The sequence below is a fragment of the Eublepharis macularius genome, chromosome 4, assembly GCF_028583425.1.
Source record: "Eublepharis macularius isolate TG4126 chromosome 4, MPM_Emac_v1.0, whole genome shotgun sequence".
NCBI lineage: Eukaryota > Metazoa > Chordata > Lepidosauria > Squamata > Eublepharidae > Eublepharis > Eublepharis macularius.
This window is the reverse complement of record NC_072793.1, coordinates 181,395,714-181,423,214: the sequence shown is the minus strand read 5'-3', so window position 1 is coordinate 181,423,214 and position 27,501 is coordinate 181,395,714. Positions and strand designations below refer to the sequence as shown.

Here is a 27,501-nt window from a genome sequence, read left to right as displayed (position 1 = left end):
AATGGAGAAAAAAGAGGAAATTAAGAAGAGAGATGATCCTCATCAAGGTAAGCTACCATAAAACATAATCTGGTGATGGAATGGCTATTTCATGGTGTGCATCTTGAGTACTACTGTAAACCTGCTCACTGAAAACTCTACCCACTGTCTAAATATTTATATGGATCCTCCCGTGTGAATCTTTTGATGGCTAGTTAGGGTGCGATTTCTTGAGAAGCACTGCCCACACTCCAAGCATTTATATGGCTTCTCCCCTGTGTGAATCCTATGATGTTTAGTTAGGGTACTAGTGTCAGAGAAGCTGTTCCCACACTCCTAGCATTTATAAGGATTCTCCCGTGTGAATCCTTTGATGCAAAGTTAGGCCCCCGTTCCTGGAAAAGCTTTTCCCACGCTCCAATTATTTATATGGCTTCTCCCCTGTGAGAACTTTTTGACGGCGAGTTAGGTTGCCATTCCAGGAGAAGCTCTTCCCACACTCCAAGCATTCATATGGCTTCTCTTGTATGAATCCTGTGATGTTTATTGAGGTCACCATTGTGAGAGAAGCTCTTCCCACACTCCAAGCATTTATATGGCTTCTCCTCCATGTGAATGTTTTGATGGCTATTTAGGGAGCCTTTCTGAGAAAAGCTCTTCCCACACTCCAAGCATTTATATGGCTTCTCCCGTGTGAACACGTTGATGTGTAGTTAGGTTACCATAACGAAAGAAGCTCTTCCCACACTCCAAGCATTTATATGGCTTCTCCCCTGTGTGAACTTTTTGATGGTAAGTTAGAGCGCCATTCTGGAAGAAACTCTTCCCACACTCTAAGCATTTATATGGCATCTCCCCCTGTGTGAATTTTTTGATGGACAGTTAGGGAGCTATTCTGGGAGAAGCTATTTCCACACTCCAAGCATTTATATGGCTTCTCCCCTGTGTGAACACGTTGATGTCTAGTTAGGTTACTGTACCGAGAGAAGCTCTTCCCACACTCCAAGCATTTATATGGCTTCTCCTCCATGTGAATGTTTTGATGGCTATTTAGGGAGCCTTTCTTAGAAAAGCTCTTCCCACACTCCAAGCATTTATATGGCTTATCCCGTGTGAACTTTTTGATGGTAAGTTAGAGCGCCATTCTGGAAGAAACTCTTCCCGCACTCTAAGCATTTATATGGCATCTTCCCCTGTGTGAATTTTTTGATGGACAGTTAGGGAGCTATTCCGGGAGAAGCTCTTGCCACACTCCAAGCATTTATATGGCTTCTCCCCTGTGTGAACACGTTGATGTCTAGTTAGGTTACTGTACCGAGAGAAGCTCTTCCCACACTCCAAGCATTTATATGGCTTCTCCCCTGTGTGAACCCTTTGATGCTGAGTTAGTTTGCCATTGTCAGAGAAGTTCTTCCCACACTCCAAGCATTTATAAGGCTTCTCCCCTGTATGAACCTTTTGATGCTGAGTTAGGTTGCCATTGTTAGAGAAGCTCTTCCCACACTCCAAGCATTTATATGGCTTCTCCCCTGTGTGAACACGTTGATGTATAGTTAGGTTACTATGCTGAGAGAAGCTCTTCCCACACTCCAAGCATTTATATGGTTTATCACCTGTGTGAATCCTGTGATGTATAGTGAGGTTACCACTCCGAGAGAAGCTCTTCCCACACTCCAAGCATTTATATGGCTTCTCCCCTGTGTGAACACGTTGATGTATAGTTAGGTTACTATGCTGAGAGAAGCTCTTCCCACACTCCAAGCATTTATATGGTTTATCACCTGTGTGAATCCTGTGATGTATAGAGAGGTCACCACTGTGAGAGAAGTTCTTCCCACACTCCAGGCATTTATATGGCTTCTCCCCTGTGTGAACCCTTTGATGCTGAGTTAGTTTGCCATTGTCAGAGAATTTCTTGCCACACTCCAAGCATTTATAAGTCTTCTCCCCTGTGTGAACCTTTTGATGCTGAGTTAGTGTGCCATTGTTAGAGAAGCTCTTCCCACACTCCAAGCATTTATATGGCTTCTCTCCTGTGTGAACACGTTGATGTATAGTTAGGTTACTATACTGAGAGAAGCTCTTCCCACACTCCAAGCATTTATATGGTTTATCACCTGTGTGAATCCTGTGATGTATAGTGAGGTTACCACTCCGAGAGAAACTCTTCCCACACTCCAAGCATTTATAAGGCTTCTCCCCTGTGTGAATCCTGTGATGTATAGAGAGGTTACCACTGTGAGAGAAGTTCTTCCCACACTCCAAGCATTTATAAGGCTTCTCCCCTGTGTGAATTTTTTGATGGACAGTTAGGGAGCCATTATGGGAGAAGCTCTTGCCACACTCCAAACATTTATATGGCTTCTGCCCTGTGTGAACACGTTGATGTCTAGTTAGGATACTATACCGAGAGAAGCTCTTCCCACAGTCCAAGCATTTACAAGGCTTCTTCCCTCTGTGAAGAATTTGATGTCTAGTTAGGTGGCCATTCTGAGAGCAGCTTTTCTCACACTTCAAGCATTTATAGGGCTTCTCCCCTGTGTGCATTCTCTGATGTTTATTCAGTTTGTAATTTTGAAAGAAGTTCTTTCCACACTCCAAACATTTATACGTTTTCCAGCATGTTGTAATGTTCGGACAGATTTTAACTCTCAGTTTGCATTTCGACGCTTTGACTTTCATGGGACCCTTATGCCTTCTCTTTCTCTTCTGAATTTCATCTTGGCCAGTGACCTCAGGAGTATATCTGCTCTGATGGGCAAGCAATTTCTTCCTAGGCTTCTGTTTTGCTTTCATTTTGCTTCTCTGTTCCTTCTTTTGTACCACTTGGTCCCCCGGTTTTGCTTCTCCTTCCAGATCTTCATCTCTTTCCGCAATTGCCCTTCCTGGTTCCTTTTCACTTGCTATCTCCCTCACATCTGCAGCTGCAAAGGAGAGAAAGAAAACAAAACAGAAAAAGGAGGAAATAAAAAAGGTAAAAATATGTGTAAGCAAGTAAAATCAGTATGAATAGTACTCTTTACACTGCGATCCGGGGGCCTGCTATAACCATATAATATCTAACCACGAGATCAGGAGCAAAGCAGGTGGCAATGCTCTTCTTTCACCTAGCTGGGATCAGGCCAGAGTGGTGGCTATGTACACACCCCTTCACCTGGCCATGATCAGGCATGGAGCAGGTTGCAATGCCCTCCCCCATCCCACAGTTCTTATCAGTCGCAGAGCAGGTGGCAATTCCCGCCCCCCCTTCACCCAGCCAGGTTCAGGTGCAGAGCAGGTGGCAATTCCTGCCCCCTGTTCACCCTGCCTTGATCTGGCATGAAGCATGTGGCAATGCCCGCCTGTGTTATCACACAATTGAGATCAGGAGTGGAGCAGGTGGCAATACCCACCCTGCACCTTCACCTTGCTCGGATCAGACGCAGAGCAGGAGTCAATGCCCTTCTTCCCTTTACCCAGCCAGAATTTGGAGCAGAGCAAGTGGCAATGCCCACCCACCCCCATTCACCCAGTTGCAATGAGGTATGGAGGTGGCAGCAATGGCCACATGCTTGTCCTCCCCTTTCTAGAGCCCAATGTAATTTTTCCCACAACAGGCTTTGTTTCTAGAGGACAGATAAACATAAAAACACCCTAGGTTTGTAGAACAATATGGAAATTTTTAAAAGGATTAATAAATATGGTATGCAGTGTCCAAGAGATGAATGGAATAGTTTAATTTAGTTTATTCTATTTATTAGCCCTCCATCTCCACAACCAGGCTCAGGATGGGTTTCAGAAAGAGTTGGATGGGGCCATAGAGACCCTCTAGTCCAACCCCCTGCCCAATGCAGGATGAGCCTAAAGCATCCCTGACAAATATTCGTCCAGCCTCTTCTTGAAAACTGCCAATGAAGGAGAGCTCATGACTTCTCTAGGCAGCTGATTCCACCTTTGAACTACTCTGACCGTGAAAAAGTTTTCCCTAATATCCAGCCAGTACCTCTCAGCATGTAATTTAAGCCCATTGCTTCGAGTCCTATCCTCTGCTGCCAACTGGAACAGCTCCTTGCCCTCCTGCAAACGACAGCTTTTCAAATACTTAAAGAGACAATCATGTTCCCCCTCAATTTCCTCTTCTCCAAACTAAACATTCCCAAGGCCCTCAGACTGATCTTGTCATTCTCTTCTGCACCCTCTCCATTTTGTCCATATCTTTTTTGAAGTGAGGCCTCCAGAACCGCACACAGTACTCCAGGTGCGGCCTGGCCAAGGCAGCATAGAGAAGGTCTATGACCTCCAGCAATTTCGATGCAATGGGCCTTTTGATACAACCCAAGACTAAATGTGCTTTTTTTGCCATTGCATCACACTTATTGTTCATATTTAGTTTACAATCACTGCATTAAAATGTAAAACTACAAAATAATAAATAATATACAATAAAAACAATATAAACAATAGAGCAGATCTAAGATACCTAATCAAACAGTAATATCCACTACTTGGGTGAGGGGGTGCATAAGATAATAAACAGCATAGCGGAGAGGATTACCCCCTTGGGGATGCTGCATACGAGAGGGTAAGGCGGTGACACTTGGTCACCAGGCATCACCCTTAGTCTCTGGATAGGAAGAAATGACAATCTTGTGAACTAGATCATCCAATTCTGCCAAAGTAATGGGACATGGATCTTTGGAAATTAAGCTGCAACTCATTCAGCAAAAAATTAGGTTGAGTGTATATTGTACACCACTGTGCCTTCTTAGTAAAGGATTAAGTACAGTGTTCAATAGTTGGTGTTGTAACTTACAAGTTGTGTCTCTTTATCGTATGTTCTGGACATGTTGATTATTCAATCCTTCTCGGAGGAAGTAATTACTCATATTAATTTTGTATTAGAAGATTCCTTTTTTTTTTTAATAATATTTTTTATTTTTCAATATCTAACATACAAGACTACTACATACATACATAACCTACAAAACAGTAACTACAAAAGACTACAATAACACAAGGGATGGGAAGGAAAGGAGAAAAAAGAGAAAGGGAAGGGGGGGTGTGGAGAGAAATGGGAAGGCAATCTACAAACACTAAACGCTACATTTCAATGCTTTCCCTTCATACTGCCACAGTAAAAAAATAGCTTAATAAGATAGTGACGGAGTGGTTGATCATACAAATTACAAATTACAGTTCAAATTAAATCTTTTTCCCTCCCCTGGGCCTCGGGCGCAATTCCCTCTGCGCAGCTACCGCCGGAGCGCTCATTACCTCCCCCCTCCCTTCAGGCTTCGGATCCTCTTCTCTTTGCTTGGTGTCTGGTCCAAATACTGAATTTTTATCCACAAAATCCCTTAGCTGATCTTCCGAATTAATCTTGTAAGCTTTATCTTTCATGTCCCTTTCCCTCAAAAGAGCTGCCAACATCTTGTACTTAAATCTTTTCTTCCGCACTAGAAATGGAACGTCCTTCAATATCTTGACTTTATTTCCCAGAAAGTCCAATTCCGCATTATATGAATTATATAGGATACTGTCCCGGACCCTCCTAGATGAAAACTCGATAACAATCTCGCGAGGCAGCTGCCGCTTCGTTGCATATTTTGAAGATGCCCGACGGACTCCCAAAATGGCGCTTTTCACTTCTTCTTTAGTTGCCCTCGCGGGTGTCGCTAAAAGTTCCGAGGCAAGATCCCATAAATCCTCTTTTTCCTCCTCCTTAACATTCTGGAGGCGCAAAATGGTTGGTGTTCGCTCCACTTGCAGTCCGATCAGCTGGTTTTCCACCAACTTTAATTCCCTGTTCGTTGCTCTCGTAAGTGACGCACTTTCCCGGGCAGACTTCTCTGCCCCCCCCCCCCGCTGCTTCTTTAATGGCTTTCACATCGCTTTCAATTAAGCCCACCCTTTGATCTGTTTCATTCAGCTTGTCAACAAAGGGTTTTATGGCTTCCTTAACTGCTCTTTTAACCAGTTCTTCAAGCGTCTCGCCCCTCTGCAAGGCCGCCGTAACTGACTTGCCAAGAGAAGGACTCTGCTTTCTTGCTGCCATTTTAGGGGGGGGGGAAACCGCCAATCTTCCGAGACTCTATGAGGGGGGAAAAATCCAAGTCTTCTAACCTTCAGACCCCACCACTCCTCACAGCGCTTGTAGTAACAGAAGGGATTCGCTTACTTACAGGCTTTTCGCCTAATCCTGCTCCTTGCCGTTTTCAATAGCCCGGCAGCACACTGGGTGCCGCGCTCGTCTGCCGGCCTCCATAGGGACAAACGGGCGATTTACCCCCTGCCTCAATCTGTCAGAGGGCTCTTCCCGCCGCGTCCCGGACTCAGACTCCCTGCCTGAGAGTCTGGGGGCTAACCTTTGCAGATCAGCCGCCCGGCCAGGCGGCTCGGCCGCTTCCTCTCGGACCTGCCGAGAGGAGCGTCCGACATGGCTGCGAAAACGAAACCGAATCAAAGATTCCTTTATTTTTGAGGATATTTATTTTATTTTATTTTTTATAAAATACTTTGTTTTATTATTCCGAATATAACCACCCGTCACAGACATCACCCGTGTAGGGACCTCCGGGCAGTAGATACATAAATATTATTCCATACAATGTTATTTCATATTCACAAATACTCCCAGTACAACTCTATTGCTCTATAGATCATTCCAATTAGCCTTATAATTAAATTAACCTCTCAATTTCCTATTAACCGACTAATCATCCCAAATTGTTTAAATGTTTCTAATTACCTCACCATCCTTCTAAACCAATTCTCCTCTTGTTCCCTAACCTTTAACCCATTCATTCTACGTATCTTCATCGTAAGGTACTCTAAAACTATTATATTATTCATATTTCCCCTCCAGTGATTAATTGTCAATTCCTCAGTTTCTTTCCAATTCCTTGCTATAACCTGTCTTGCTGCTACTAACATCAAATTTATCCACTTAGATTCCTCTCTTAACCTTAGCCCTATTCCATCCAGATTAATAAGTGCCATTGCTTTAGATATTCTTACCCTTCTTCTCACTATCCTCGACATTTCCATACTAATTTGATCCCAGAACTTTTTTACTAAAGGACAATCCCACCACATGTGATTGAATGTTCCCAATTCTCCACATTTCCTCCAACAATTTTTACTCCTCAATTTTGAAATATAACTTAACCGGTGTATAGTACCATTTCTGTATCGTCTTCAGACCTTGCTCCTGCATTAACCTAGAAGTAGTAACTAAAGGAGGTAACCTAAAAATCATTTCCCACTCTTCATCCCTAATTTTACCTTGGATATCTATTTCCCAATACTCCTTCAAAAATTCTCTCAGTGATTCCCCTATGCCTAATAAAACCTTATACAATTTTGAAACTATTTTTGTCTTAACTTCTCCATACTCTTTTCACTAATTTTTCAAAGGGAGTAGTTAATCTTTTATCAATATCGTTAATTTCTTCCTCCTTCAACAATGAGGAAATTTGGGTTTTTTGCAGCCAATTAATCTTAATTCAAAATATTATTCTCCTCTTCCACCATCCTTCTGCTCCCCACACCTTTTTCAACTCTATAATCGTCATCTTCTTTAATTTATCTCCTACCTCCTTTGACATTGATCCCCTCAACAGGGCAAATTTATCATAATACCACATTTTCGTAAGAGGTGATATCCCCGGGGTGAGCTCTTTTTTCCACTTCTCCCATACCCAACAGGATCCCTGAAAAGTTGATAATTTGTCGCCTATCTTCTTCCTCCTTTTCCTCCTATCAAACAAACTTTCCTTTCCCCCTACTACCTCAAAATTTTCCCGTTCTATCCAACCAAGACCTTCTCCTAACTCGCCCTGCAACCAAATCATTAGATGCCTTAATTGATATGCATCGTAATAAAAACTAATACTGGGAATCCCCCACCCCCCATCTTTTATTCCATAATATCTATACCTACCCGCCGTCCTTGGTTTCTTAGAAGCAAAAACAAATCTATCTATAGCTCCTTGCCACTTCTTCAATATATATCCTGGTATATGCCAAGGTAGTACATAGAAAAGGTAAGTCAACCTAGGAACTAAAAACATTTTAACCATCGCATTCCTTGTACTAATTGAATCTTTCCTCCTCCCCCAAGCTCTCATTTTATCTTGAATTCCACTCCAAATTCTTTTAAAATTATACTCAAATATTTTTTTATCATTCCTAGGAATATTAACCCCTAAGTATTTCACCATTTTGTTTGCTATAGGAATCCCCAACGTTTTAGCAGCTGCTAATTGTATTTTCGGTTTAACATTAAAACACATCATTGAAGATTTTGAAAAATTAACTTTCAACCCTGACACCTCTTCAAATTCCTGTAATACCATTTTTAACTGGGCCATTGCGGACTCCAAATCCTTAATTGTCACCATCATGTCATCTGCATACAATGTTAACAGATTCCCATCTACTTTCCCTTTTCCTGGGACTTCAAAACCTACTATTCCTTTATTCTTTTTTAATTTAAGCACCAACGGCTCCAGCGCTAAAATAAATAACATAGGAAATAGAGGGCATCCCTGTTTTGTACTACTCAATACTTGAACATACCCCACTGCTGATCCACTAACTCCTACCATCGCCTTGGACTTGGTATATATTGCCTTAATCATGTTTTGAAATTTCTCCCCAAATTTATACTTTTGAAATATATTTTTCATATACGTCCAATCCACCGAATCAAACGCTTTATAAATATACAACGCCATAAGCGTAAGAGGCAATTCCTTATTTTTAGCTAAATAGACCATACCCATCACCTTCCTAACCACTTCTACCAAATACTTCTGAGGCATAAACCCAAATTGATCTTTCGCTATCAATTGTGTTATACATTTTTTAAGCCTCATTGCCATAACTTCTGTAAATATTCGATAATCCATATTGGTGATAGAAATTGGCCTATATGAATCCCTTAGAGTCTGGTCTTTCCCCGATTTAGGGATTAACACCCACCTCGACTCTAACCATGTTGGTGGGGTAGATCCGTCCAGAATTCCCTGAAACACTTCAGTCACATGTGGCCCCAATATGTCCTTAAAATGCTAATAAAACACTGCATTGAACCCGTCTAATCCGGGTGCAGAATGCACGTTCATAGAGTCTATGGCCATCTTAACTTCTTCTTCCATTATATTCTTATCTAGTTCCCATCTACTTTCCTCACTCAATTCTGTGAATTCCACTCCCTCGCAAAATTGTTCTATATCATAATTTTTAATTCCTTTGTTTGCATACAGTTTATTATAAAAATCTAAAAAGTTCTCCAATATCTTTTTAGGTTCAGTTTCCAACTCCCCTTTATCATCCCTAATCGTCCTTATATTTTTTCTTACCTGGAGATTCTTAACTTTATTTGCTAATATTTTCCCTCCTTTCCCTTCAAACTCATACTTCTGTTTACTATACCATAATTTTAAGGTGGTCCGGTTAACATCTAATACATTCAGCTCTTCTCTTTTCCTATTAACTTGTTCCCTATCCTTCTTCTTCTTAGATTTCCTAAATTTCTCCTCCAATACCCTAACTTCTTCTTCTACTTCTTTAATCTTCCTATCTTTACCTTTCTTCAATCTCACCAGATTCTGCATACATACTCCAATAGTAGCTTTCATTGCTTCCCATCTTATTGTCAATGACGTATCTGATTTTTTATTCTCCACAAAATAGCATTCTATTGCTTTTTTAATGTTACCCTTGCTTACTTCATCTGCAACTAACCATGGGTTAAACTTCCAAAAATAAGGCCTATTAAAATGACCTACTTGCAAAAACACTGAAACAGGGGCATGGTCTGTAATCTTAATCATTCCAATATCCATAACTTTTACCCAACTCCTTACTTCCTGAGAAATTAAAATACCATCCAATCTTGAATAAGTTCCATGTGCACCAGAATAGAATGAATATGAATCATCATTAGGATACATTTCCATCCAGAGTTCCAATAAACCAAATTTCCCACACATTCTTTTAAATTTCCCTACCTTTCCTTTTTTAAAACTACTTTTCCCTTGCAAATTAATATTAAAGTCACCCCCTACTATCTTAATATGAGGCGAGAAATTATTAAGCTTCCGCAAGTACTTATAAAATACATTCAGCTGGTGCACATTAGGGAGGTAAATAGAAGCTAAGACCACCGGCTCTCCCTCAAGGTGACCCTGAACAAAAATAAACCTTCCATTCTTGTCTCTCAATACTTTATCCTCAACAAAATCAACCTTGGAATTTATTACTATTCCCACCCCTCTACTTTTCGAGGAGCGTGGAGCAATAAATTTCTTTCCTTTCCCAAAACCAGGAAAGTTCACCTCTCTCTCCCGCCCCCTTGTGTAACTCTTGCAGAAACACCACATCAGATTTTAAGTCCAAAATATATCTTCCAATTCTCTCACGTTTCACCAAATTCCCCAACCCTCTCACATTAAGAGTTGTACATATAATATTTACATTCTTTGTCATATTACTACTAACCATTGCTCTTTCCCATTCCTCTTCTGTTCTCCACCAGCTTGGCATCCTTGTCCCCCACATCCCATTACCACCACCCCCTGACAGTGCCAATCTACCCCACACCTAACCACCCAATCCCCCTCTGCCCAACCAAGAGAAGGTTGATATGCCAGAATTCTTGGCATATCTCTTGTATATGACATTCCTCCCAATATGCATTCATACCCTTCCTTATTCCATTCATAATCCACCCATCCACCCCATTTACCCCAGACTACCAACCATTCCACAATCACACACTCCAACCATACCGACATCATTCCAACCATATTCCATTCCCCCCTCCCCTTCCCATTCATCCCCCTTCTCACGCCAACCATCCAGCAACCCCATGCAACCATACTGGGGGGAGGAACCAAGGCACCAGTCCCACTAAATATAAACAGAAAGCTGTCCATGCTGAGCTATCCGGTTCTTTATTCTTCCTTCCTTCTTCATTAATCCTTCATTTCTTATCCTTAGCCCTTTCTCTGAAATCCCGTCTTTTTTTCTTTTCTTCTTGTGTTTCTGAGTGCTCTCCATCTCCTCTTCCAAATCACTGTCTTCTTCTGACTCCCCATCAGGAAGTTGCTTATAGTCCTTAGGCAGCTGCAGTCCCACATGCTTGAATAGAGCCACCATTTGCTTTTGATCTTCTGCAACCAACGTTTCTCCTTTACATAGCAGTCTTAAGGCAAAGGGTGCTATTCTCCAATTATATTTCATTTCCTTCTCCTGCAGCACCCTAGTAAACATTCTTAAGTTCTTCTTCCTTGCAATTGTTTCCTGTGATAGGTCCTCAAACACCATCACATTCTTATCCTCATACAGTAATTTATCAAGTCTATTCAAGGCTTTCATGTCTTTAAGCACTTTCTCCTTTAATGCATATTTTCCAAAGCACGTTACCACATCTCTAGGCCTCATCCACTCGGCCATCTGCTTCCCCACACGATGAATACGATCAAAAACTTCCTTTGGGGGGGGTTGTGGCGTCGTGGCGGAGAGGAATGGACGCTTGTAGAGAGCGCTCCAGCCCTCCCGACCCCAAACCTCGACTGTATTCACTACAATGGAAAATAACTTAAAGAAAAATAATGCTCACAAGTTCCTCTAAGAAAAAGAAAAGCGACCCAAAAGCGGTAAAAAACTTACAAGCATTCTTCGTGGTTTCAGGAGGGCCGGCAGGGACAGAACGCTGCAGAGCGGAGAAAGACAAAACGGCGGAAATCGCTGCAAATGACAACGTGGGAAAGGTAAACCCTTCAGAAAATTATCTAGACCCGCAACTTGCAAAATTGAGACAAGACATTGTGGAGCAAATGACTAAACTCATTAATCCTATAGCTACACAATTCACTGACATAAAACACGATTTACAAAGGGCTAATCATAAAGCCGACAAAGCTTTGGATGTGAGTGTAAAGGCCCAACAAGACGTTACTGATATGCAAAGAATAATTACAGAACAACAAGACAGACTAAGAAAACTTGAAATAAATGCCAGGCAAAATCATATTAAGATACGGGGGATAGATGAACTGCATACGCACAACATAGATCTTACAAGCTTCATTGCTAACTGGCTAGCTAAACAACTAAAGCTGGAGGAAGGAGTTTTCCCCTACATCCCAAAAGCCTACCGGGTGGGACCTTATCAACAAAATAAAAGTAAAGAACACCCAAGAGATATTATCATAGAAGTACCCGACCAAAGGACAAGAAAGAAGATAATGGAAGAAGCCAGAGTAAGGGGATCATTTAAAGGCGAAGGCAAACCCATATACATCCTTGCTGATCTACCACGGGAAGTGCTTTCAGGCAGCCCAATCCTAAGAGGGGCGGGGAAAGTGAATAGGAACTGAACTAAGGCTTGCGACAGCGTATCTGGTCTTTACGCCTGCGTAAGTGGCCCTCCGCCCGCGCTGGGACGCAGCTCTGGCCTGCCGGCGGGCCGGCACCAGTGCAAGCCTCAGGTGGCCGGGTGAAGGCAGAGGAGCGGCGTAGAGCCCTGCGCCGGTGTGAGAAGGCGTGGGGGAGGGGGGGGTCAAAGTCAGTCTGCTCCCTAAGCCCCTCCAGAAGCGGGAACACCCACAGCAGCGCAAAAAAGCTACGCCACGGAAGAAGAAGGCATAGCCCATAGGCGCCCATGGAACAGCGAAAAACATGCCCCCTCTCCGAGCACCCCGCCCCGCCTCCATGGACCGAAGGAGCATAGGATGAGAACTATCCCGGGAACCAATCAGCGTGTGCACCCGTCGTGGACGAGCCCCCCTCTCCACACCCAATCATCTGTGACCGCGCCCTACAAAACATCTGGCCAGCACCGGCCAAACCCCTCAGGTAAGTGAGCACTTGGCCGGAAGCTCTGTTCCTCTGTCCATGTACTGCGTGGCGTTGCCCCTTTGAACACCGAACGGGGGTGAGGGCATTCACGGTGGCAGGCACGGAATGCACTCCGGGAAATTCGTGAAAAAGTGGGGGAACTTCCCGTAAAAGGGAAGAAGTGCAAATGTCTGGCTAACTCCCTTTTTACTCTGACAGGAAGAACGACTCAACATCTAACTGGACTCATGCATGCTAGTTGCTTCCAACTAAGCACAAACAAATTAACCCTTCCGTGACAGAAGGGAATGACACTTGGTGAACTAACCGCAGCCTCTCCTGTTTCCTTGCAGGTACCCTCTGGAGCTCCTGCCTGGTGATGAGTGACGGAGCGCTGACAGGTGAGGAGGAGGGAGGGGGGAGGGGGGCCCGTTCCGCAGATTAGTGCAAACCGCCCATTCACCTGAACCCACCCGCTCACTTGCCGCTTTGGGTGAGGCCCAGCAGGGGTGGGGGGCGACCATGGCTGCCCCGGCCGCCTCAGAGGCAGGCGCCCTGAAAACCACATGTGACCAGGTGTTTGTTATGACCAGCTCATTCCCTCCCGTAAAGGTAAAGGCTTGCCAAGGCTGAGTGCATCCTCGTCAGACTGTCATGCATCAGCTGGTCGCTGCTGCCCTCGACTATGTGCATCCTCCCGGATGGCGGAGTGTGGGGCTTGCCTCGCCAGTGGAACGAGGCAAAGCCCACATGTGTCTTTTTCTCCCACAGGCACGTCCAGGGCATGGCTGCTCCCCCGCGTCACGCCCTCCCCAAACATCTCTGACGGACAGTTGGCTGCAGCCCAGGAAGCACTTTCCCGCCGCGGCCTGCATCTCAGCCCCGCCCCGCCGAGCGGGAAGGAGGGCTGAGAAGAATTCCCCGGCTCCCCTGCTAGCCTAAAAACAAGCCCGCTTATTCCAGTGCAATAAAACAAGTTGTAAAACCTCCAGTGAGCCTGGCCAGGCGCTCCCTGGTCAGTCCCCGCCTGGAGCCTCCCGCGTGCCGGTCCCCAAGCTTGCCCTCGCTACCGGGCAACCTGCTAACCAGCCCCCACCATGCCTAGCCGGCAACCATGTTCTTAGGCAGCCAGAAGACCAAGAGAAGAAGCCTGCTTTGGGAAGCCATTTCGGCGAAGCGGACACACCACGTCCGCAGTGAGAGAACCTCGCCCCGCTCTGCATATCTTAGGAGCCGACCCGGAGAAGAAGCTAAGTGCCGACCATCCCAAGCACTTAAAGAATGCATCTGAAAGAAACCTCCACATTCGAGAGCTGATGACATCAGGACAAGCCCTGTCCGCTGGAACATCCATTCAGCCCGCTCGGATCTCCCCCTCCCTCCTTTGTCCCCTCTTCCTGAGGTGTCACTTAACACAATCAGATTCCTAAAGTGTCCCATCTAAGCCATTCAGTAACCCATTAGAGCCTTTGTTTTAATCTGTGAGAACCACCAAGTACAGCACCAGCACCAGGGTATGTTTTGGGGTATTTAAGCTGGTCCCTCAGACCACATGTTGCGTACGCCATTCCTATCAAGACCCCTTGCTGTCTGTCTGTGGATCCATTGCTGGCATTGAACCACCTCGCTGTCCTGTCTCTGCTCCGCTTCAGGATTGTAAGTATCGCCCTTATCATCGTGGGTACCTGCTCATGCGATCGTCTCTGTATCTCTTACTCTGCATTTCCTAGTCCTTGTATGCTTTCTTGTATATATGTGCAAGTTCAGGCTTACGTCACACTATTAGTAAATACACGTGTTTATTGAACCTATTTGTAGTCTGCCTCTTTGTCACTAGAGTGTCTGGAATCGGCACCTCCGTAAACACTGGTTAGATCCGCGCTAATTTTAGTTCCAGACTGCTAAGCTAATTTCCCCATTATAAAAAGCAGTTCTGGTAACACACTTATGATCCTTAATATATTTGATGTCTTTTCTTCTCTTTTCTTTCCATACAGGTGTCTTCCCAGATGTTATTAGTAGTGTCCAACCAAAAAGCAGCCCTAACTGCAACCGGCTAAGCAGCAGATTTCGTCCTCATGACTTCCTCAGGGGCTGGTGGACCACTAAATCATAAGCAAAAGTATTCAGTGAAGAATCTGGCAACACCGTATTGACTAATATCCTCTCTGCTTTCGAGCAGCTAGCTTACTGCATCTTCCATATACATGAGGACATGTCTCTGAGACAAGTAGTCGAGCCTGGACTGAGAGAGACGGTTGGCGTTCAGCATCCTATCAGCACAGCACAGCCTTCTCCTCGCCTTCCCTGCAGTCTTCCTGAAGGTTGGGCTGCGGTATGCAGAGAGGATATTAGTCAATACGGTGTTGCCAGATTCTTCACTGAATACTTTTGCATGTGATTTAGGGGTCCACCAGCCCCTGAGGAAGTCATGAGGATGAAATCTGCCGCTTAGCTGGTTGCAGTTAGGGCTGCTTTTTGGTTGGACAGAAATGGAAAGAAAAAGAATTTTTCACATAGTGATTGTCCTTTTGTTACATAATAACAACTGAATATTTTTCTAAATACCCGGGTGATTTTTCATTGTGTAGTCTTTCTGCTCCTAATTCCAGCTGAGTTAAGGTGGGAGTTGGGCATTGCCACCGGCTCTGCTAGTAATACCAGCAGGGTTAATTTGGGGGCTGGGCATTGCCACCTGCTCCATTCCTGATCTTGGGCTTCCCGCCACGGCACATCTTCTAGAGGGACCTGGTGCCTTGCCTGGCCTTACCTCGATGGCAGCTCCGTATCTATTAGCACCTGGGTTAAGGTAGGCGGTGGGCGTTGCCACCTGCTCCGCTCCTAAGACCAGCTGGGTTAAGGTGGGGGTGGGCATTGCCACATGCTCCGCATCTAATAGCACCTGGGTTATGGTGAGGGGTTGCCATTGCCATCTACTCCACTCCTAATACCAGACGGATGAAGGAGGGGGGTAGGCATTGCCACCTGCTCCCATCCTGATCCTGGCCTGGGCTTCTTGCCACAGCACATTTTCTGGAGGGACCTGGTGCCTTGCCTGGCCTTACCTCGATGGCAGCGTCCTCTGTTGGTGCACCAAGGTAGGAAGCGAGTCTTTGAAATACACTTAATTATACAGTAAGATCTGCCAGCATTGGGGGCGAGTGTGAGGGGTTTTTTTCTTTTTTACTTTGCACATTAAATAATTTGAAAAAAATTAAGAATCTAAAAGAATCATTAGCAGATTATTCCCTCGCCTCAAAAATAGAAGCCCTGCCTGTAACTATTATTTTAAAATGCCCTTGTTATGACCTTTACTTTTGGGGGGGGGGTAGATATTTCTTTTAATTTTTCCCTTCACACCCTCTGGGTAGTTAGCTGCCACCAGGAATATTAAATTCCAATATATTCTATTTAAGTTTTCCCTTTGGTAACATTCCTAAGCGTCAGGCTTCTTCGTGGTTCTATGTGGCCCTGAGGATAGGAATGGGAGATAACAATGACTGCTACTCTGGGATATAACAAAACAAAATAAAAGTTTATTTTTTAAGAAGCGTATTGGTCTCATAAAAGTAGTTCTTAGTTCATCCAAACTCATTCACACGGATCTCTTGTAAGGCTTCACACACAGTTAGCCTCTTTCTCTAGGCTCTATATTTCTCTCACAGGAAACTCCTCAGGCAGCACGCAGCTGGCCTCTTGTTCCCTGACTGAGTGTCCTTTCACAAACATGCTCAGTTCAGGTTCCACACAGGTTATATTTTTGTCATAAACACTCCAACATATTCAGGCAGCACACAGCTAGCCTGCTTTCTTCTGACTCCCCCCTTTCACCAGGCACTCTCAGTCTAAACTGCATTTGCTCCGCCCACACTCTCAGTCATCAACCAATCATATCACTCACTCATCTCTCTCTCTCACCCCCACACTTCACCTATCTCACCAAACATTTAAAGACACATGCACCCATTTCTTGAAATCATTACAGCCCTCTTTGGCTGTTGCTGGGCAATCCTAGTATTGCCAGCCTTCCCAACTTGGTCACTCTCAATAATCAGCTGGGGGGGGGTTGTGGCCATAACAGGCCCACGCTTTAACACATGCTGACTGGACAGGCAGGAAGACGGATGCCATCTCCTGGCCAGAAGTTTGGCTGCCTCACATGGCAGCTGATCACTTCAACTATTACCCAAAGAGATGATCTCCTTGAGCGTTGAGGAAATTAGGTACAATGAGAGGCAGCAAGGGGAGGGTAACTGCAGAATCTTCACGAATGTATAGCAGGATCATTCCTCTAGTGATCGCTTTAGTGAACAGGTGGATGTTCAACAGGAGTGGTTTTTATTAAAGTAAGTAATAAAGAACAATTTCACAGAATACCCACAGCACGCATGCACACACACATAGAGAACTAGCCAGAAAACAGTGAATAAATGGGAAAGCACTTCTAGGGACAGCTATGGTTATCAATCTAGAAGAAAGGGGATGTCTGTAGGAAAGCAGTGTTGAGACGACCTGCGCTTCCTAGACAGGACTGGGGGGGCGGGGGCTCAGACTACGTGCCTGTGTCGGATCTAAGAGGAGGCACACACTTGGGTCAGAAAGCAGCCTGTTTTATAGGGTAAAACCCATCCTTTGGGAAGGATGGGGTCTTTTGCTCATGACAATAACTCAAAGATTGCCTCCGGAGGTGAGACAATAAAATCGAAGAAGGTTTGATCAGCCATATCTAAGAGGACCAAAAGGTCGATTGATGACCCATGACTGTAGGATCGGAAGAGCCATCAGATTCCTGAGTGCCTGCAAGTAGAGAAGAAGTGAGGGGGGAAATCAGAGGGTCTGAGATCAGGAATTCTGGAAACATCACTGCTTTGATCTGCACATTTGGACATCTCTGGGGCTGGGGGTGGGGGGGGGGGGGTTGCATGGCTGATAGCTAGCCCTTTGCATGGCGGCACAGTTCAGCATTTCTCCAAACTCTTGGCCAGGGGTTGGCAACCCTTTACAACTCAAACACAGTTTTTTCAGAAATAGTGAGAAGGAGATGGAAGAAGGGAAAGCTATACATGGAGGTGAGGATAGATAAAGGTAGGTTGGCTGATGGGTGGGAAGAAGGGAAGTTACCAGGAAAAGGAGAAAGGGTAGTGGGGGAGAACAAAATGAGATGCCCACCCAATTTTATGTCGTTGCCCATATGTACATACTGCACTAGACATCAAAACAGGGGAGCTACAAACAAGAAACTTTCTTTCTTTGAAAAAAAGCAATGATCCTAAACAAAGAGTCTATGGGAAACTCAGGAAACCAGAGGGAAACACTTGTTAAGCTCACTACTTTACTATATAATTGAGTAAGCATATTCCAGATGACTTACTTCATACCCTGGTTCACCACCAGAGGGCGCTGCCGTGGAGGGAAGCCCAGGAAAGGCACCAGGTCCCTCCAGAAAACGTGCCATGGTTGGATGCCCAGGCCGGGATCTGGATGTGAGCAGGTGGCAATGCCTGCCCCCTGCCTTAACCCAGCTAGTGTTAGGAGTGGAGCAAGTAGCAATGCCCACCCCGGCCTTAACCCAGCTGGTATTAGGAGGGAATTTTTTCCGCAGAAATTACCAATTGAGGGTGATACAATCGGCTTGGGGGAAGGCTTGTGCAGTAGAGAGGAAGTCCTTGTTTACCCCCAAAACAACGGGAGAAATGGATAGGATTGTGTGGTCCTTAGTTTACACCCCAATGGCCATGGGGATTAAGAAGGCTGTGCATCACCATTGGAGACTATTGTCGGACATCAAAGGATGTGAGAAGCCGCCATTGGTCGGTTTCCGTAGGACTAAAAGCTTGAGAGACAGTCTGGTCAATGCTAATGTGGCTGTCACTGGTGCTCTTCAACAACAACAGTTACCATTTGGCAATTATAAATGTGGCCGCTGCCAGATATGTAAGAACCTAAGGGAATCTAAGGAAGTGATACTCAAAAATGAGAAGTACACCTTTAAACACTTTGCTAATTGCAATACTAAGGCGGTGATACATGCGTTGCAATGCCCATGTGATTTATTATATGTTGGCTGCACGTTGAGACCAATTAAGGTCAGAGCACTTGAACATAGTTCACGTATCTGGAACAACGTTCAGGAGGCTCCGTTGACAACACACTTTAAAGAGAAGGGACATTTGGCTCATGATTTTGAAATCATTATTCTTGAGATGTGCAGGGCTCTTTACAAACAACCCTTCTCCGCAGGGAGGCGTTTTGGATATTTAAGTTAGACACGATCCAACCAAGAGGCTTAAATAACGAATTAGTTTTGAGCTGCTTTCTGTAAGAGAAATCACAATTTAGGGGGGTCACTTTAAGAGAGAGGTCATGGTATAATTGATTTTGCTAATTGATTTTGCTATTTGTTCAAACACAGAACAACGGGCGGGTGCGCGATAGAAAACACTGCCGCCTGCACCGGGATATCCAGACAGTGAATTCTCCATGTATATGCCGTGTGAGTGAATTTATGATGAAATGTGAGACGGGAGTTGAAATGGGCAGATTGTTAAGATGGTTGTGTGAATACATTTGTATATATTCTGTACAGAGAGGTTGCTCTTGATGAAGATGTAACGAAATCTGTGGAGTATAGCCGGCCCCAGATTGAGCGTGGGGAGGACTCTTTTTACCAGCTAGAATCCCACGGCCAATTCCTTACTGGGAGGATTCAGCGAATAAATGATTGTTACAAAGAAGGACAACGGAGACGAGCTTTGGACAAGAACTTTTTCGTACCCGGTCATTCCGGTAGAATACATTGTATTGGCACAGGGACTGTTACTGCCGTTCTTCTACTGGGGAGGATTTCTCATAGTTGCTTGTAGATGTGATGAATTGTCATTATTATAATTGATGAATTGTTATTTATGTATGTATGAATGCACACTAAATTAATTTATAGCACTTGTACTTTAACAAATATATAAAAAATATAAAAAAATTTCATATAAACAGTTATAAGCTTTCAGGATTGTTTTGCGCTACCCGGGGGACGAGTTTCCCATTGTTTGCTTCAGCTTTCTATGGAAGCAGCCATCTTTTAGTTTCACATTTCGGTATTAGGAGGGAGGCAGGTGGCAATGCCCACCCTTGCATTATCCCAGCTGGTACTAGCAGCTGACCAGGTGGAAATGCCCGCTCCCTTCCTTAAACTAGCTCATATTAGGAGTGGAGCAGGTGGCAATGCCCAGCCCTCCATCAGCCAGCTGATATCAGGAGCGGAGCAGGTGGCAATGCCCAACCCCGGTCTTAACCCAGCTAGGATCAGGAGCAGAGCAGGTGGTAATGCCTGCCCCCGCCTTCTCCCAGTGGGAATAAGGAGCAAAGCAGGTGGCAATACCTGCCCACCGCCGTCACCTAATTGGAACTAGGCATGGAGAAGGTAGCCATGACCACTACCTGTCTTCACCCCACTAGAATCAGAAGCAGAACAGACTGCAATGCCCTCCCCCCCTTCAACCAGATGGGATCAAGATCAGAGCAGGTGGAAATGTCTGCCCCCTCTGCACCCAGCCAGGATCAAGAGTGGAGCAGGTGGCAATGCCCATCCCCCTTCACCCAGCCAGGATCAGGCACGAAGCAGGAAGCAATGCCGCCTCTCTTCACCTGGCTGGAACCAGGCATGGAGCAGAAAGCAATGCCCTACCCCTTAACCCACCTGAGATCAAGATCGGAGCAGGTGGCAGTGCCCACCCACCACCTTCACCTGGCCAGCATCAGGAGCGGAGCAGGTGGCAATACTCACCCCCCTTCACCCGGTTGGGATCAGGAACAGGCAACAGAAGCGACACTTCCCTGTCTTTGGTAAGCGTTAACTCAAAAGAAAACACATCAGCACAATGAGCTTTGTCAAGATGAGTAGCCATGTTCATCTGTCCATAGAAGTAGAAAAGAGCAAGAATCCATAGCACCTATAAGACTAACAAAATTTGTGGTAGGGTATGAGCTTTCGTGAGTCACAGGTTGCTTCTGTCAGGTACAGCTAGAATGTGAGTCCACCTGTCCTGATATTTTGGAGTGTGATATCAGATGCTGAATGACAAAAGCCAGTAAATGACAATAGCAAATGTGATTGGATAGGGTGGGGTATGCAGAGGTAATGAGTGTGGAAAAATCAGCATTGGTAATGAGTCAGGAAGCCTAGATCTCTATTCAATCCAGGGGGATGCGTTGACCTGAGCTTTGATTTCAGTTGCAATTCAAGAGTCTCTCCGTTTAATCTCCCTTTGAAATTTCTCTGCAGGACAACTGATACTTTTAGCAACTGAATGTCCTGGATTGAATGTCAACGTTCCCCCACCAGTTTTCGAATGTTGTGATTTTTGATGTCAGGCTTATGTCCATGAAGTCTTTGTTGAAGGGATTGGCCAGTTTGTCCAATGTAGAGGGTGGAAGGTCATTGCTGATATTTGATCGCATAAATCACGTTAGAGGATGAGCAGGATAGTGAACCTGAGAGGGTATTGCTGATGTTCTCTGATGGTTTTGCTGGGATCTATACGAGAGCAAAGTTGATAGATGGGCTCACATTCTCCCTGTATCTGAAGAAGTGAGCTGTGACACATGAAAGCCTATACCCTACCACCAATTTTGTTAGTTGTATAAGTGCTACTGGACTCTTGTTCTTTTCAGCAAGCTACAGAATTCAAGTGTAGAATAAGCAGGGGGGAAATGGAAGGGCCAAATTACAACCTAAAATGTAAAATACATTCCACAAAGGTATTTATTATGGACAGAGACTTAAAAAACAACAACAAGTCCTAGAAAACCCAGGAACCATGGCGCCCTCCGGAGGAACAGGGTGGCTCGTTTGGCCAATCCACCACCACGACACAATCGCACACCAGGATAAAATATGTGTTCTCGGGAATACGGCTTCCCTCTTATGTAGAAAGATGTACCCAAAATATAGGTTAAAAACAAGTTTAAAAAGTAAAGTCTGAATGGCAGGCTACATGCACATGTTAAAAATTGCTAAAAAAGTTCTCCGTACACAGATGATGGTATGGTTCAAAGATCAAAACAAAGGCAGACCAGACACGTTTTGGACCTAAGGCCTTACTGAGTGGTCAAACATACAATATAATGAAACACAACCACATTCAGAAACCAGAACAGAAGTGCTCCCGATACTTTATCTCTTGTATTGGTGTGGTTTATTACAAACATTACTGCAGAGCAGGACTGCAATCACACAATGCTCTTCATTTGATATTATGTTCTGAGGCTTGGTTTCCAATATATTTGGGCGTGTTTTATCCATCGGCAGTTGAAATAAAGTGGCAGATTGCAGTAACATTTGTTATTCCAAGAGAATGAAGGATAAAGTGTTCCTGTCTGGGGCAGGTAGGGAGGAGGTAGAAGGCCCAAGTCCACACTGTTCTTCCAAACCATCTAAGAGACATTTCTGGAACTGCAGAAGAGGGGAGAGAAGGGAGTCCAACTGCCCTCCTCATCCATCCTGGGCCTATTAAAGGATCTGAGAATACTTGATACTCTCGGAGAATGTGATTATGGGCTTGGCCCAAGATTGGCTCAGCACCCATTGCTCTCACCAGGACCAGCAGAAATGTTAAAAGGGGAAGCAGTTCTGACTCAAAAATCCCCGTTCATCACTTGGAACCTGGCAGCAGCATCCAACCTTCCTTGCTCCTCAACTTTCTGACGCAAACGAAGACTCACAGGAAACACACATTTTCCCCTCCGCCACGATTTTGCTTGGAACTTTCCATCAAGCCCAGCAGATTCCAGTCCACTGGGGGGGGGGTGCCTGAGGAGGGCCTCAGCCAGGGTACTTTCTCAGCCCAAACAAAGACCCTCCTCTCTAAACCCCTTTCCAATGGTCATGGACTGAACCAGTGACGTTCAACAAGCAAAGCCTGTACTACAGATCCAGGGCCCCTCCTCTGCCCTTGTCTAATCAGCAAGACCAGTTCCGTCCTCCTCCCTTCAGCTTCAATCATGTAAGGAGAGGACTCCTATAGAGCCAATCCATGTCAAAATACAAAGACCAAAGAATGAAATATGAACTGCAGGGATTTGCTAGCCTGAACCTAATTAACATATCAACCTGATCAGAGCCCCCTTCATCAACAGATTTCTCTGCAACATGAATGTATTGAATGTTTTCTTTTTCAAGGTCTGTAATATCCCCAGGGCTGGAATTCCAATCTTTTCTCTGTGGCCAATGAAGTTGAGTCTTGAAATCAAAGAGGACTAAAGGAAAATGCGCCTCCTACTCCCCTCTTTTCCCTTCTGTAGTTAGGAATAAAAGGAAAGGCTCCTTACCCAGAGACACCACGGTCTCGTAGTTTTCCTGCATCACTTCCCAGTAGAGTTTTCTTTGGCCTGGATCCAGGAGAGCATATTCCTCCTCTGTTAAGAACACGGCTACCTCCTCAAAGGACATCTGGGAGCTCTGAAAGAGGAAAATGTTGCCCCCTTGATCATCTATTTCCCTTCCTGAGCATTCGAGAAAGAAAGCAGAATCCCACCAGCCAGCCATTTGATCAAGTGAATACCAAACATCAAACAGATGGCAAGGAAAACAGCACTATCCTGTTTTTCCGTCTCTGACATGTATAAGATACAGAAAGTCACAAAGAAATACAACCACAAGATGTTGCACAGAACTGGCCTTCTGTTGGTTGAGTTCAATTAAATATTTAAAAACCCTAACAAAATTATGCAGCTTTCTATTGCACTATCTTGCAAATTTTACTGAAGAAATACATGTAAACTGCATTTGCACAGAACGTTTCTGCTTGAAATATTCTCCTGTGTTACTCTAAAGCTTGCATCTGGCTCTGTAAACATAAATTGACCTTCATAAGGTCATCCTGTCTTTCATTCAGTTTTCCTCCCTAACAAACCCATGGATTACTGACCCCAGGTTGTGATCCTTGGGGCTTGGCAGGTGAGAGATTCAGGGCACCGAATGCCATGCGCAAACCTGCTGCCTGTCAGAGATGTTTCCTAATATTTGTACATTATGAATGGCTGCTGCTTGCACAACACAGCCATCAACAACAAGGAAGCTACTGCATCATCTGGACAGATTTTAGCTCTCAAATGAAAGAAAGGGGTGAAGAGAAAGATATTGAAAAAATTACTAAATTAGTGGGTGGGGGGCGTATTCCAATCTACAAAAAGAAAATGAAGACCAGGAGAGTTAAAATTGGCCACCAATAAGAGGATTCCTGTGGGAGCTGCACTGCGAAAAACAAAGGGAAAGGGATCATCCTGGCCCAGGTTCTCTCCAGAATGTCCCTCCGCACTTTTGCCCTGGAAGGGGGGGGGTGTTTCCTTCCTAAAGGCCAGGAAGGCGGAGGCAGGACAGGCAGGGAGGGTGGAAAATGTCCCCTCCTTTCCAAAACAACCATCGGACCAGTTGCCTGTTCAGAGGTCTTGTGGACGGTGACGCTCATGGGAATCACACTCCAGAGGAAGGCACAGAATGTGCTGAAAATTCTTACCACCAAATCTGGCCACACACCTCTTTTGGTTTAGCTTCTGCATGTTTAAGGGCTTAGGTTTTTCAAGAGCCCACTTCTGTCTCTCAGTGCTTCAACAGGATGGCCTGGTCTACTGTGTCAAAGGCTGCAGACAGATCCTGGAGGAGCAATAAGGAGGCATGGCCTTTGTCTATATTTAGACAGAGCAGCATGTCATGGAGAGAATTATTGCTGTAATATGCACTCTTGTAGAACGAGTCTTATCATTCAGAGGAGACAATGAACACTTTGGATCTCCAAATAATGGCAATTATCTTGGTCTTTTAGAACTAGTGGCAAAATTTGATCCATTTTTACTTGTTCATATCAATCAGTATGGACATTCTGGATCAGGCAATCCCTCTTATTTGTCAAAAACTGTATGTGAGGAAATTATTCAACTCATGGCAAAAAAAGTTAAGGATGGATTTCTGGCTGATGTGAGAAACTGGATATTTTAGCTTTTCAGTAGATTCCACTCCTGACATTTCACATACTGATTAGTTAACTTTAATGATCAGATATGTATCACCTGAAGATGGCTTGCCAACTGAGAGATTTTTAACTTTCCTCGAGCTAAAAGACCACTCAGGAGAAAGCATGACTGATTTATTGTCCAACTATTTTACTACTGAGCTTGAAATTGACTTTAGAAAATGCTGTGGGCAGTCTTATGACAACGCTGCCAACATGGCTGGTAAGTACAACGGTATGCAGCAAAAAATCATCAAAAAAAACAATTTGCAAGATTTCTTCCATGCGCAGGTCACCTCTTTAAATCTGGTGGATCGTTCAGCTGTGGATTGCTGCCTTGATGCAGTGAACTGTTTTGGCATTATCAATTAAATGTATACATTCTTTTCATCTCCACAAAGAGATGGGCAGTTCTAAAATCATTTTTGCCACCTGAGTCTAAAGTGCCTAAATATTTGTCAGATACTAGGTGGGACGCACACACAAAAGCCACAGAAGCTGTTTTGGAAAGTTACAGTGCTATCACTGATGTCCTCAGTCATTTGCACTCTGACATTAATGGGAAGGGGGAGACCAGGCTTCAAGCTAACAATCTTTTGCAGAAAATGGAAGAACTGGAACTTGTGTTTATGCTGGGTCATTTTCACAAGGTCAGCAAAGCCCTTCAGAAATCAGACCTGTTATCGAGTTCTTGTGCAAGTTTGTACAGTTCACCTCTGGATTTTTTAAGGAAAATTAGAGAAGATTTTGATGAGCTTGAGAAATAAGCAAAAGCCACTTTGCCAAATGTTAACTACAAAACAAGGAGACAGAGAGTAAGGGAACGGCAAAGAAATGACAGAAGTGCACCTAATGCTTTAGATACACTTTCTTCAAGAGATAAGTTTAGGATAAAATCCTTTATTCCTATATTGGATGCACTGGAAGCCAATTTAAAAAGAAGTACTGTGTACAGTGATGCTTCACAATTGTTTTCCATTCTTGCTAATCTGACAGCATCTAAGCAAGAAATACAGGAAGGTGTTGAACTGTTGATGGAAGCATACCAAGAAGATATTGACCAGAAACATATTGATGAACGTTTGCTCTTTCACCTGTACATGAGACAAAGCCATAGGCTTACAGAAGAGCACTCTCTGTCTCATACAGATCTTTATCAAATTATATACAAGGAAAAAATTCAGATGGCCTTTCCTAATGTGGAAGCAATCTTGTGGCTGTTTCTTAGCTTTATGGTCACTAACTGCTCGGGAGAGAGGAGTTTTTCAAGACTCAAAAGAATTAAAAATGAATTAAGGGCCACGATGTCTCAAGAAAGGTTGTCCGCACTGAGCATTCCATACATTGAAAGTGACAAATTTAGACAAATTTTGATGAAGTTTTGGATGATTTTACTATGAGGAAGGCTAGAAAAAACCATTTTTAGTCTTACTGTATTTGATGGTTGTAGTTTACTTCTTAATACGTATTTTAAAACTAACTGTTTAATGGTTGTTGTGGGTTTTCCGGGCTGTATTGCCGTGGTCTTGGCATTGTAGTTCCTGACGTTTCACCAGCAGCTGTGGCTGGCATCTTCAGAGGTGTAGCACCAAAAGACAGAGATCTCTCAGTGTCACAGAGATGTCTGTCTTTTGGTGCTACACCTCTGAAGATGCCAGCCACAGCTGCTGGCGAAACGTCAGGAACTACAATGCCAAGACCACAGCAATACAGCCCGGAAAACCCACAACAACCATCGTTCTCCGGCCGTGAAAGCCTTCGACATAACTGTTTAATGACAACATAAAGTTGATTCTAAAAGTGTCACACTGTCAGGTAATCATGACAATATTATTTACACTTCCCAGGCAATATAATTTGTAAAGTCAAGTTTTTTTAAAAAAGAATAACATTACAACTTCATTTTCCTAAAAATTAATGCTTATTCCACAAAAGGTTTACAAAGTTCAGTTATTGCAAGAGTTTTTCAGTGTTAATTTTAACATGTATGCATTTTTTTACCATCACTATGGTATTTAACAATAACATCTTCTGTCCTTTAGAGGAGAAATTGTAGATTTTTAAATACCCGGCATCATCCTTGGCTTCACTCAATTTTGTTTATAACACTCTTCCATTTTCTTCTAGTCCTGAGGGTGGGGGATTGGGAGGGGCCTCACAAGTGGAGTAGCCTAGGGCCTCTCTTCGTCTGCCTTGCTCAGCAGGGATGTTGAAGTCTCCCAGAAGGATAAGTCTCGGGGTCTCCAACTCCTTGTCTGCTAGCAACTCTGCCAACTCAGACAGGGGGCTTATGGGGCTGTTTCCTTTTCAACACAATTTCATAATTGCCTCATTTACTGACTGGGATCACTCCCCACTTTGCTCCTAGGAAAGGTGATTTATCAGAGGGACAGGTGCAGGCAGGGCTCACCCCCACCCCCCAGCCCCTCTTCCCCCTCCATCCCATTCACACGTGTTTTCCCTCCCCTCGAGCCAGATCCGTGCATGCCGCCCTGAACTCACCTCCCCTTCAGATGCGAAAAACCCGAGGTCTCCCACCGCCCGGGGAAGCCGAGAGAGAAGCCAGCCGCCCTGGACCTCCATTCCGCCCCAAAGAGGTGGAAAGAGGAGGTTCCCCGGCTCTCCTGCCTCGGAGAAGCCTCCTAGGAGGGCCCGCTGCAGGAGAGATCAGCTGGAGAGGGACGGAAGG

At 44.5% G+C, this 27,501-nt stretch overlaps 1 pseudogene; it reads right to left on the bottom strand.

The window, feature by feature from the left end:
- Nucleotides 1-164: 164 nt before the first annotated feature.
- On the bottom strand, nt 165-27,501 carry LOC129327243 (zinc finger protein 420-like; annotated as a pseudogene).